Below are 12,091 nucleotides of genomic sequence, written 5' to 3'. Positions count from 1 at the left end.
TGATCAGGAGTAGTCAGCATGGGTTCACCAAAGGGAAATCATGCTTAACCAACCTGATAGCCTTCTATAATGGAACAACTGGCTGGGTTGATGTGGGCGGAGCAGTGGATGTTGTCTCTCTGGACTTCAGCCAGGCTTTGGACACTGTCTCCCATCACATCCTCTTAGGCAAGCTCAAGAAGTGCAAAGTAGATGAATGGACAGTGAGGCGGTTTCAAAACTGGCTGAATGGCAGAGTTCAGAGGGGTGTGATCAGTGGCACAGAGTCTAGTTGGCGGCCTGTGGCTAGTCGTGTCCCCCAGGGATCAATACGCGGTCCAGTCTTGTTCAACTTACTCATCAATGACTTGGGATGAAGGGACAGAGTGCCTCCTCAGCAAGTTTGCTGATGATATAAACCTGGGAGGAGTGGCTGATACATCAGCCTGTGCTGCCATTCAGAGGGACCTGAGAGATGGGCAGAGAGGAACCTCATCACATTCAGCAGGGGCAAGTGCAGGGTCCTACACCCAGGGAGGAATAACCTCATGCATCGCATCAGTAGAGGCTGGCGGCTGACCTGCTGGAAAGTAGCTCTGTGGAGAAGGACCTGGGAGTTGTGCTGGACAACAAGTTGACCATGAGCTAGCAAAGTGCCCTTGTGGCGAAGAAGGCCAATGGTATCCTGGGTTGCATTAGGAAGAGTGCTGCCAGCAGGTCGAGGGAGGAGATCCTCCCCCTCTCCTCTGCCCTGGTGAGGCCTCACCTCGAGTCCAGTTCTGGGCTCCCCAGTACAGAAGAGACAGGGAAGGAGAGACATGGAGCCCCTGGAGCATGTCCAGTGGAGGGCTACTAGGATGATGAAGAGGCTGGAGCATCTCTCCTATGAGGAAAGGCTGAGGGAGCTGGGCCTATTCAGTCTGGAGAAGAAAAGACTGAGGAGGGATCTGATCAATGTGTCCAAGTATCTAAAGGGAAGGTGTAAAGAGGATGGGGCCAGACTTTTCTCAGTGGTGCCCAGCGGCAGGACAAGAGGCAACGAGCACAAACTGAAACACAGGAAGTTCTGTCTGAACATAAAGAACATAAAGAAAAACTTTTTTCCTGTGAGGGTAACAGAGCACTGGAACAGGTTGCCCAGAGAGGTTGTGGAGTTTCCTTCGCTGGAGATATTCAAAAGCCATCTGGACACATTCCTGGGTAAGGTGCTCTAGGTGACCCTGCTTGAGGAGGGGGGTTGGACTAGAGCTCTCTTCCAACCTCAACCATTTTGTGATTCCGTGATTCTGTGATCTTAGGTACCATCTCCAACAAGTATTGTCTCTGTGGGCACCTACTGCATTTGCTGTAAAATTTCTGCATGGTTGTTTTGGCAACCTTTGAAACAACATCAGCTTTGGGGGCTGTGGCCCCCACGATCCCAGCAGAGGACTGCTGTTGCCCTGATATTTTGTGCATCTGTGCAAGTTGTCCCAACACCCTTTTCCTCACTACAGGGCTTGGTTCTAGCTACCTTGCTCCTGCAGCCTATGTGGCACAGAGTGACTTCACTGTGCATGTGTCAGGCCTTGTTTAAAGCAGAGGAAAGGACATGTGTTAACTTACTTCACCTATACCTCTCTCACCCACATTGATGATCCCAAGGCAGTGCCCACCCTTCAATGTTCAGGATTTCACCTGAGCAATAAATGTATAGCCCAGTCCCTTACTCCCAAACCACTTCAGCCTCAGTATTTTTGTCTCAAAAGGTTGCTGCAGTTTACCTGGGCTTTTAAAAAAACAAAGCTGCCATGAAATAAGTGTTAAGAGCTTCTTACTTGGCTATAGTTGGAATGAAGGGAGGAAAATGCTGTTAGGTCTGCAGGCAGAGGCTTAGGCCCTGGCCTGAAGTTACACTCATTGAAAAGGATGTGGAAAATTACTGAACATGACATGAGAACTTCCTGGATGTGACAGACAGTAGTGTAACAAATCTTACAGATGGAGCTGTGAAGGATGCCTGAATTTCACCAGTGCTTAAGGGGGAGTGATGTGAGAAACAGTCAAACTTCACAGATAGTTACAGGAAGCATTGGGTACCTTTTGCAGAGCAGAGCCTTGAACGGCCAGCAGCAGTGGTTATCTGAACCTGAGAAAAAACTTCTTCACTGTGAGGGTGACAGAGCATTGGAACAGGTTGCCCAGAGGGGTGGTGGAGTCTCCTTCGCTGGAGATATTCAAAACCCGTCTGGATGTGATCCTGGGCAATATGCTCTAGGTGACCCTGCTTGAGCAGGGAGGTTGGACGAGATGATCTCCAGAGGTCCCTTCCAACCTAAACGATTCTGTGATTCTGTGATACCATATGGGTCTGAGATCACTTAGGCAGCGGTATCAGAAATACCAAGTTTGGGTTTGGATTTAGCAACGCCAGGACGAATGGCGAAAGTAATTAGGGGAGGGAAAGGGCAGAGAAAGGGAGGCTTAAGTAAAGGGAAAAAGGATAGAAGAGTGTGTAAATCATATGGTCGGGGCTGTCTGGGGTACCTGTGGCACAGCCCTGTGGTTGATCACTGCAGCTGAAACAGGACAATAAACCAAACTTCTTTTCCTGACCGTGCCATACAAGGCAAACCTGCTTCTGCAGCCAGGGTGGGCAACAGGCAGGGTGCTTATCCTGGCTAGCAGGGGAATACCCAGACGGATGGGTCAACCATCCCTGCGTCACTGTGTCAGTGCTGTTCCAGGCCTGACAGCATCATTGTTTTCCATGTATCCTACCATCATCCTAATGCATGAGATCTGAAAAGAAGAAGAAAAATTCTTGCCAAGTACAAATAAAATACAGTTGTTCTGCATATATTGTAATTATGTTTGTCACTTGGAAGAACAGTCCTTTAGTAGTGTGGAGCAGAAAATGGTATTAGCAGGAGATGAAAAAACTTGGGGCTGAAAAGCTTTTTGTAAAGCTATCGGTGGATCTAATGAAATCTGACAGAGCTCTACCTTACAAAATGTGCCTTTTTAAAAGAATTTCATTCTTGCAATCTTGCATCAGGCCATCAGGTGTCATCAAAGCTCTGTGAATAAAATAAGTGACTCTGGCCTCTACTGTCACCTCTGTGTTCTCTAGAGGAGGCAGTTCACCATGCCTCTCCCCCCCCCCCCCCCCCCCCCCGTTTAATTGGGAAATGCTTATTGCAGACATTCATGCCTTGGGGCTCCCAGACAAGGAGAGAATCTGGGCCTGAAGAGAAGACCATGTGCAGGGGCTGGTATGACAAATGCTGAAGGGCCAGCTGGGGTGGCTGCAGTGGGAGGTAGCTGGTAGAGGGCTGATCCTGGCAGCAGGCAATGGAAACCGGTGGTGGGGTGAGGAGGACGGTCAGCAGATAAGCACACTGCAGCCCAGGGCTGGAGCTGAACATCGCCTTAAAGGGTCTTGCCAAGTGCTTGGGTTTTCAAAACACAGTTTCCCGTTATGGAGGTTTTTCAGGGTAAAACTGGTTTGGGGAGCTCCTGCACCTCTCATCTCCCTCTGTTTTACTTCCCACTGATGTGGATGCGTTCAGTGTCTTGGTTTCTAGTGTGCTTCACAAGGATGCTCCCATAAGGGACCCCTCCTGTTTCTTGTCCCTTCCACACTCAGAAAGTGACTACAGGTCTGAAAAACCTTAACCATTCCCTCTGCTTTCCTATGACTTGGTTGCATTATAGCAGTAGCAGCAATTGTTCAGGGAAATAGAAGACAGTAGGGGAAGAAAAGGCTTGTTAATTTGAAAGTGATCTTGATACATAATTTTAATGAAACTTTTCCAGAAGCATTAAAATAAAATATTAAGCATGAAGCATGAGTTTCTTTCTCACTTACAGTGACAGATTTGATGACCTTCCTCATTGCTAATAAAAGGACTAAGCTGTTGTACAAAGCTGCCAGGACAATGTTAAACAGAAGAAACACCTGAAAAAAATTCTTAAAACAGGGAGATGGAAGATAAGTGCTTATGTGCTGCTCTCAGCTTAGCAATACCATATTCACCTTGCATCGGGATATTCCAGTTTGTGTCTGCAGAGATTTGAGACCAAATTTGAGATGCTGACTGAAAGTCCCTGGCAAGCTCCCCACTGAGCTGTATGTGCTGTGTTTTGTTAAGCCTGAGAAATTACAGAATAGAACAAAAGTAATTCCCGTGCCATCCATGTATATAGCAACACTGTAGCACTGGCATAGGCAACTGCCCTTACTCACTCCATTTAGCTCATTTCCACATGGAGAAAGAGTTAATTGTGCCTTAGCAGTCATGACGATGGCTGCCTTTGATAACTGATTTTAATCCCACTGTGGTGATAGCACATTTTAAAGAAGGGCCTCGCAAGTAATTGTGGCAAAGAACAATACGTTCCGATGAACTTCTGCTGTTTCTTTCCATTGATGTGGCAGTGAGTGGCTCTATTTCTTGCAAAGTACACTTTGCTGCTTTCCTCAAAAAAGTGCTGTGAGAAAATAAAATACAAACCTACAGCATGTTCAGCTGTGTATAAATTGGAGGATGTGATTCCTAAAAACAACCTTTTCCTGCAGGCTTTTGGGAACACAAGAACAGAATAAATACTGGTAAGACCTGTTTTCAAAGAAGAACAATTCATTCTACTGAGCGCAGTCCAGGCTCTCACTGTTCAGGCCAGCAGGCAGTTGCTCTGCTCCAAAAATGTCCTCTTCATCTCTATAACCTTCGGCCCCGGAGTGAGGGTCGATGGGGTGCTTGAGCTGACCTTACAGCTCCTGAGTGCTGGAATAAAATAGAGAAATCTGGAAACCCCCAGCCTGAATTTGCCTGGCCCAAGATGTCAATGGCTACCTTTGTGCAGACTGACGTGGTCCTGGGCCCATGCCTGGGTCTGTTCTTCCTCCCTAGCTATCTGTGTTTCTCTGACCATTTTGTATTTTCTTGTCAGGGAGCCATGAGGAAAGCAGCAGGTCTGCAAGGGGAGGTGAGCTGGTGCTGAGGGTGCAGTGAGGTGGGAAGGGATTGTGGTCTCACTGACAAGGTACAGCCTTGCAGCCAGGCAAGTCTGTGGTCAAGTGGGAAGGCAAGTCAGTAGGACCTGGTTGCTGGTCAAGCAAGGCATGTGGCCAGGCACAGGTAGCCCTAGAACGTGGCTCTGGCAAGGATCAAGAGCCATGACCTGAGCTCAAATGCAACTACTGAGGCAGGAGGGAGGCTTTTCACAGCTCCCAGGTTACAAGGCTCCACCATATCAGAGCTAGCCTTGGATGCAGACCATTAAGCCACTGACCATCAACTTCCGTTACAAGTAGGCTGAAGGCCCTCTGTTTCTATTTTCCCTCATGACATTAACAACATCTGAGTTTTTCCAAGCCACAGACCTCAACATTAGCCTTTATCTTCTATCAGATGTGTGAATCCAGAGCACTGCCTTGACTGTCCAGCTTGGGATGAACTTGCACGCCATTCACGAGGGCTTGGCATCAGGTCTTTGTCATTGCTACCACCACCTATTTCTAACAGGCACGGCATCCTCAGCTAGGCAAAGTCAAGCTTCAAGAGTGAGCCAGAGCCAGAGGCAGGCTTATTGCAGTGCACAAGTGCTGGTTACGTTCTCTGGGTGCAGCGCTCCAAAGGCTCTGAGGAGACAATAGTTGCCACACTGGCTGTAGGAAGATATCTGACCACACTAGAGAGAGATGGAGAGAGAAGCTAACCTCACCTTGAGTGTGGATATAGGCTTAGTTTAGGAGCATACCTGAAAGCCCATAGTAGGAAACTCAGACCTGCCCTTTGTTCTCCATCCCTATCCTTTCAGGCACCCTGTGGCAGGACAGGAAGAGAAAATGTGGGCCAGTAGGTAGCCAGACTTCTTCAGTTCCCAGCTTCCCCAACAAAGCCCCAAGACAGAGGAAAAAAGAGGGGAAGCCATTTGTCCAGATAAGAAACTTGCTCTGAAATCACTTCCTTTTTTTTAACTTTTTTGTTTTTTCTGTTTTATCATTTTTTTCTTGAGGCCAGGTCTTTGCCCAGAGGACCAGCAAACACTGTTGGCCTTATAGTACTTCCCCCTTATTGTACTTGTCCGTGCTCTCTTCCTTGTCTGCTCCATGCTAGTGGATGCACCAGGAGCCTCCTGGCCTGCCACACACTTAACCTGATCAGAGACACATCTGGCCCCACAGCTCATTGTCTTTGCCTCAGGGGGCTTCTCAGGACTATGAAACCTCTGGCCATTTGAGAGAGAGTAGACTTCTCTTCTGATTCACTGTAGGTCACTTTTTTGGCTACAGACAGGGGAGGGAATAGCGTGGGGTGCCATCACCTGATTTTGGGGCAGAAGCATTTTGTTGTCAGACTACCAAGAACTTAGACATATTTTTTCGTTGACAAAATGGCAAAACCATTGGCACAAGGAAGAGACTTCTGCAGTAGTGAGGTAAGTGCTAGGAAGTGACTGGGAAGAAGCCAGTTACCTATCTGGTGGTGGCACTGACATGGTGAAGCTGGGATGCTCGATCGGTCTGTCTGATGTTCCCCTGCTAGCCAGGGAAAGTAGCTCTTATTATGTTTTTTTCCATTTTGTCACCTTCTTTTTGCTCCCCAATCCCCTTACAAATAAACAGCACACCTAATTACCCCATTGGCCCTAGTTTGCTATATCCCTACCTAACTGTGGTATTTCTGAGACCATTGCCCAGATGATCTTGACCTTATATGGTATTACAGGAACAGTTCCCTAGGTGCTGCTGGCCTTGCAATGCTCTGCTCCACAAAAAGTCCCCAATGCTACCTTCAACTGTCTGTGAAATTTGACTTATCTCACATCACTCCCCTTTAAGCACCTGTGAAACCCAGCCATCCCTCATGGTGCAGTTTGAAGTTTTATTGGCACCTTACATTGCTATCTGTCATATCCAGGAAGTTTTCATGTCATATTCAGTAATTTTCCATGTCCCTGTCAAAGAGCATAACCTCAGGCCAGGGTCTAGGCCTCTGCCTGCAGCCCTAACAACAGGACTGCTGTTGTCCTCAGTGCTGGGTAATTACACGATTGCCCGGAGGTAAAACCATTCACCCCCAATTCCCTCCATGCTAGCTGAAGCTCAGGATGTGATGGGCACTGGGAAGTAATGACAGTGAGGAGACACTCTGAAGTACAGCTCTCTGGTGCAGACATCCAGCAAGATCTCTGCAGTAGCTATATGCTTCCTCAGCATCTCATGCCCCTCATGGGCATATTTTTGTATTGGTTATAAGCAAATGGAATGTAGAAAAGTGGGTTTATCATGCATAAGAGAAACTTCTGGAATAGAGGTAGCCTGCAGAGGAGAGATCAGCCTCTAAAACAAAATAGAATCACTGAAGAGCTTTTCAGATGAAGAACGGAAGGCATCAGGTAAATGAAGAAAAACAGATGTTTAAAGAGGATGCATCCATTTTCTAGCAGTGCAGCCAGAGAAACTTTGTGTCCTCAATTAGATAAAAGAAAAAAATAGCAAAAACCAAGCAGAAAAAGATGAAGAAGGATGGTAGGTCCACCTAAAGTCCCCCGGAAAGAAGGTGAGAGAAACAGAAATGTGTATGTGTAGGTGTAAATGTATACAAGTTTCTACCAGTGCTGGAAACATAAGGAGTACACTGGAGGAAACAGGCTGCTTGGCTCTGGGCAAGATCAATGACATAGCAGAGTACTGAGAATCTGGCAGAAAGCAGAGCATCAGTGGAGTGCCACAGTACTGGGATACACAGTGTACAGGCAGGACAGCATAGGCCGTGAAGGTACCAGATTGGTACAATATGTAAAAGAGCCCCAGTTCAAACCAGCTGAACAAGCTAGCCAATCAACAAGTAATGCAGTCCCTGCAGACTGAAATTCCTGAAAGAGAAGCCTGAAACAGAATAGAGCCTGAAACAGAAAAATACCATTTAGGCGTGTATTATCAACCAGAACAGTAACTGTAACTGCTAAATAAGGAAAGGTTTATGAGGCAAAACCAGCTTTTATAGGACACTCCAGTTACCTCACACGGTTGTGGCAAATTTCTCAGTGAACTTTGCTGAGTCTCATCACAGGACCCCCCTCAGTGATGATTTCTTAGAGCATCTAGCTCAAGATTCAATAAGAAGAAAAGAAACTCTCAACTTTCTTGAGCACTGCACAGGAACAGGTTCTTAATGTTACTGCTGGTGAGTTCAAGAGATGTTCATATTCAAGAGATGATCATAATATACCCAGAATCAGCATCCGTGTGAGAACAACTAAGAATAAGAAATCCACTATCGTTGTGCTAATTTCAGGCAAGGGTATTACATGAAAATTAGGAAGCTCATTATGAAGAAGCAGAAAGGGGTGATTAAATGGAAAATCTTTGCAGGTGTTGTGAAGACTATTTAAAGACACAACAGAGGCTCAAATTAATGCATTTTACCTGTTAAAAAAGACTTTAGGACAAGCAAAGAAAAGCTGGTACACTGAAATAAGAAGGTGAGGGAAGATAGTACAAGTAAGGAGGCATCCTTCAAAAACTTGAAGTCATGTCCATATGAGAAAAAAGGAGGGATCACAAACTGTCTGATGAAATGTAAAAACAGAGTAAATCAGGACAAAAAAGAATTTGAGAGACAACTTGCTTCCACAATCCAGACAACCCTGCAATCTGGGCAATAGTCAGACAACAATTCCAAAGTGAGGGTGGGAGAGTTGAATACCAGTTGTGGTGCATAGCTACTCATAGGATCATAGGATAATTCAGGCTGGAAGGGACCTTAGGAGGTCTTTAGACCAACCTCCTGCTCACAGCAGGCTTAGCTGTGGGGTCAGACCAGGTTACTCAGGGCTTTACCCATTCTGGTCCTGAAAACCTCCAAGGATGGAGAATGCAAAACTTCTTTGGGCAACCTGTTCCACTGCATAACTGTCCTCAAGGTGAAAAAGTTTCTCCTTAAATCCAATCAGAATCTCTCTTGTGTTATTTTGGGTGTAATACTGAACTGGTCAAGGCTCAGTAGCTTTGATCTGACGTTGAAGTTAGCCCTGCTTGCAGTGGGGGGACCTCTGGAGATCCCCTTCCAGCTGAAAATGTTCTATGATTCATATTTTGCAGAGCTATTTTAACTGAGTGTTCTGTCAGATTATGTGCACCATTTTGTACTTTATGGGTTATATTAGCATGTGCAAATTCTTCTGGCGCTTCCTTGGTCAGAGGAGATGCTCTCCACTTTACTAAAGCTGTTCAGACTGCAGTCCAGTGTGTTTTAATGAAGAATATTAGACTTCTGTGAAACCTGGACGGGCTCTCCAGTGGGTTAGAGCCTACCACTGGAGCGGAGTGGTAGAAAAAATAAGACTCTCCTCAGTCGATGAATACAGCCTTGGAGGCCAAGTGGAGTGAGTGGTGGGCTGTTCCCTGTTGGAGACCTTGCAGGAAACTGAGAGAAGAAGGGACTTTTCCCCAACTGAAACTCAGTCAACTTCATATGCAGGGAAGGGTTTGGAAAGAATGGATCTGCAATCAGCTGTGAGCTTGCAAATATAGCCTCAGACTCCTAAACAGGCTGGAGCCTTTATACTACTGCTGAGCTTCTTCCCTCCTGCAAGCTTCATTCCTATTTAGGTTCCTGGAAGATGATCGCACATTTTATTTGAATAGTTTCTGTTTCATTTTGCCTCCCTGCTGGGGCCAGAGAGTTCACACAGTCCTATGGAGGTAGCCTTTGCTACAAAGCAGTTACAACTCTATAGTTTTACAAATATCCTGTTTTCAAACCTACCTTTCATTTGTTAGATGTAAAATCCCTATCTGTTCTTTGCTATACTTTCATTCTAAGTAGCGTCCTACTCATCCTCTGGGTTGCTCATATATCTCATCCCTCCTAGTGCTATCCAGACAGACTGATGGCTAACATTTGTTCTCTCTTTGCCAAGCCCTGGCCCTGTCTTCCTCTTCTGCCATCTGGTATAAACTCATTGTTAAATTTGACACTGTCGCTATCACTCTGCTGAATCTGGTGCTAACTCAAACATCTTGCAGTTCAGAGGCTGCCTTTCACCATCGTCTGTGATATTATGGAACAGTTTGACTCAGGCCTTCTCAGCTTCTCATATTGCCTGTGCAATCTGGCATTTTATTTGTCACTTCTGCATATTCATTCATTGTTCTTCAAGTGTTCTGTGATGCATTGTCCCCTGTCAGTTGCAAGCTCTCTGCACACCAACCTGTCATCCTTCTGCTGACCTTCAGTCTTCTACCTGGAACACGGTTATGCAATTAGCCAGCTTTGCCATGGAGATCATTTCCTCTCTGTTTTGCCTTCACCATCAATCTCTTGGTTATTCCTTTTGTTGTTTTGACTTCCTCTGAAGGAGAAACTTCTACTCAAATTGTGGTTTGGCACTAAAATGTTTTAAATCTGCTTGCTCTCTGTATAAATCATCTATGTTTTCTGTCATTTCTCTCAACATAGACTGTCATGCATGCAGTATTTTATAAAATTCACCTCCATCTTCTAGAGCCAGCCTGATTGCCCTACACATAGTCTGCCTTCCTGCGGTCACCAAACTTTGCATGCACCCTAAGGTTTCCATTTGTTTCTGAGCCAGCAGCACTACTTGGGATCGTGACTCTTGATTCAAGGGCTCTTGATCCATTGGCTTGGAATACACCTTCATTTTGTGTTAGAACCATGAACCAGTGGTGACTGTCTTCATCCTCTTCCCTATAAAGCATATGTCCATATCACTTTACAGTCAAAGCCAGTGTTTGATTTTGGTCAAAAACATTTTCTGCCATTCATTTTCTTCCGCTAACAGCTTGTTGCACCCATTGTAGCGCTGCTAGAATGAAGTTCACCTGCATAGCTCCATGGGTTTGTTCAAAGTGCACTGACTCAAGCCCGCTCCTCTTATGAGCTGAAGCACAATAGTACCATGAAGTGGTTGAGAAAGCATATATATTACAACATATCCATGCTTTACAGTCCACAGTGACAAACAGGAGTCCAGCATAGCTGATACATCTCAGATGTATGCTTTCAGCCTAGAAATATGTGTTTCTCTGAACTGACTCTAAACAACCAGCTCTGATTTAGAAACTGGCAAGGTAAATAACTACCTGCAGACAGAAGGACCCCATACCACTTGCCAGCTAAAGCATAGCAGACGTTTCCTTGTACGTTCATTGGCCACCACGAAGAGGAAGTGAGTCAGCCCGGCTTAGTCCGTACTGAAGCTGCAATCCCTTGCATTACCATGGCCTAGGGGTATTCATAACTACCACAACTCACTAGGCATGTAGGAATGATCTGATCCCTCAGAATCCAAAGCCTGATTTTAAATGGTTTCTGTTATAAACTGATACATTTCCTGGTAACAATCCTGTGATAAACTACAGCATCATTAGCATCTCCATCATTAAATAGGTGTGCTAGAGTTCTTGCTTATGCAAATTTAAATAGTCAGTCCCTTTTGCTGATCTTAGTTTCTTACTTCTGTTATTTCTAGACTTGAGTGATATTTGGGAATATTTTGGTCTTGAAATTCAAATCTTCTGCTGGCTTGAGTCACTGAATGCTTGTTCTGTGTAGCGAGTCCTTTTTGTTTTCCTGTTAATGATCCTCTCTTTACTGAAATGTGCATTTGGTAGCACTGGAATATATTTTCTCTTCAGTAATGATAAAAAATAAAACTATTAAAATAACACAAAGAGTTGGCCCTGTTCGATGATGTTATCTCTGCCAGTCAGACTGGCCCCACCAAAAAGCCATCTCTGTATAGACAACATAAGCAGCCTTTCCTGCTTTGCTCTGGTGGAGTCTCATTTCTCAGATGCATTTTGTACTAGGCACAGTTTCTCCAGAGAGAATGCACAGTAACATGAACCCCAGGATACAGACATTGGCTCAAATCTGCCTTGCCATCCCTCTTTGAAGTAAAATTTCATTGTCAAATCATATTCTACTACTTCCAGTGTCTGGGCATATAGACAAATCCTAATAAAGGGAATAAAATTCATGAACATATTAATAAGCAACATTAGTCTTCATGTAAATGCCACTAAATGTACATGATTTTCTCCTTTGTGAGGCAGAAAATGAAAACTACAATCACTTAAACTTTTTAGTTT

The sequence above is a fragment of the Struthio camelus genome, chromosome 15 (genome assembly GCF_040807025.1).
Source record: "Struthio camelus isolate bStrCam1 chromosome 15, bStrCam1.hap1, whole genome shotgun sequence".
NCBI lineage: Eukaryota > Metazoa > Chordata > Aves > Struthioniformes > Struthionidae > Struthio > Struthio camelus.
The sequence above is the reverse complement of the archived record's forward strand: the minus strand, read 5'-3'. Positions refer to the sequence as shown.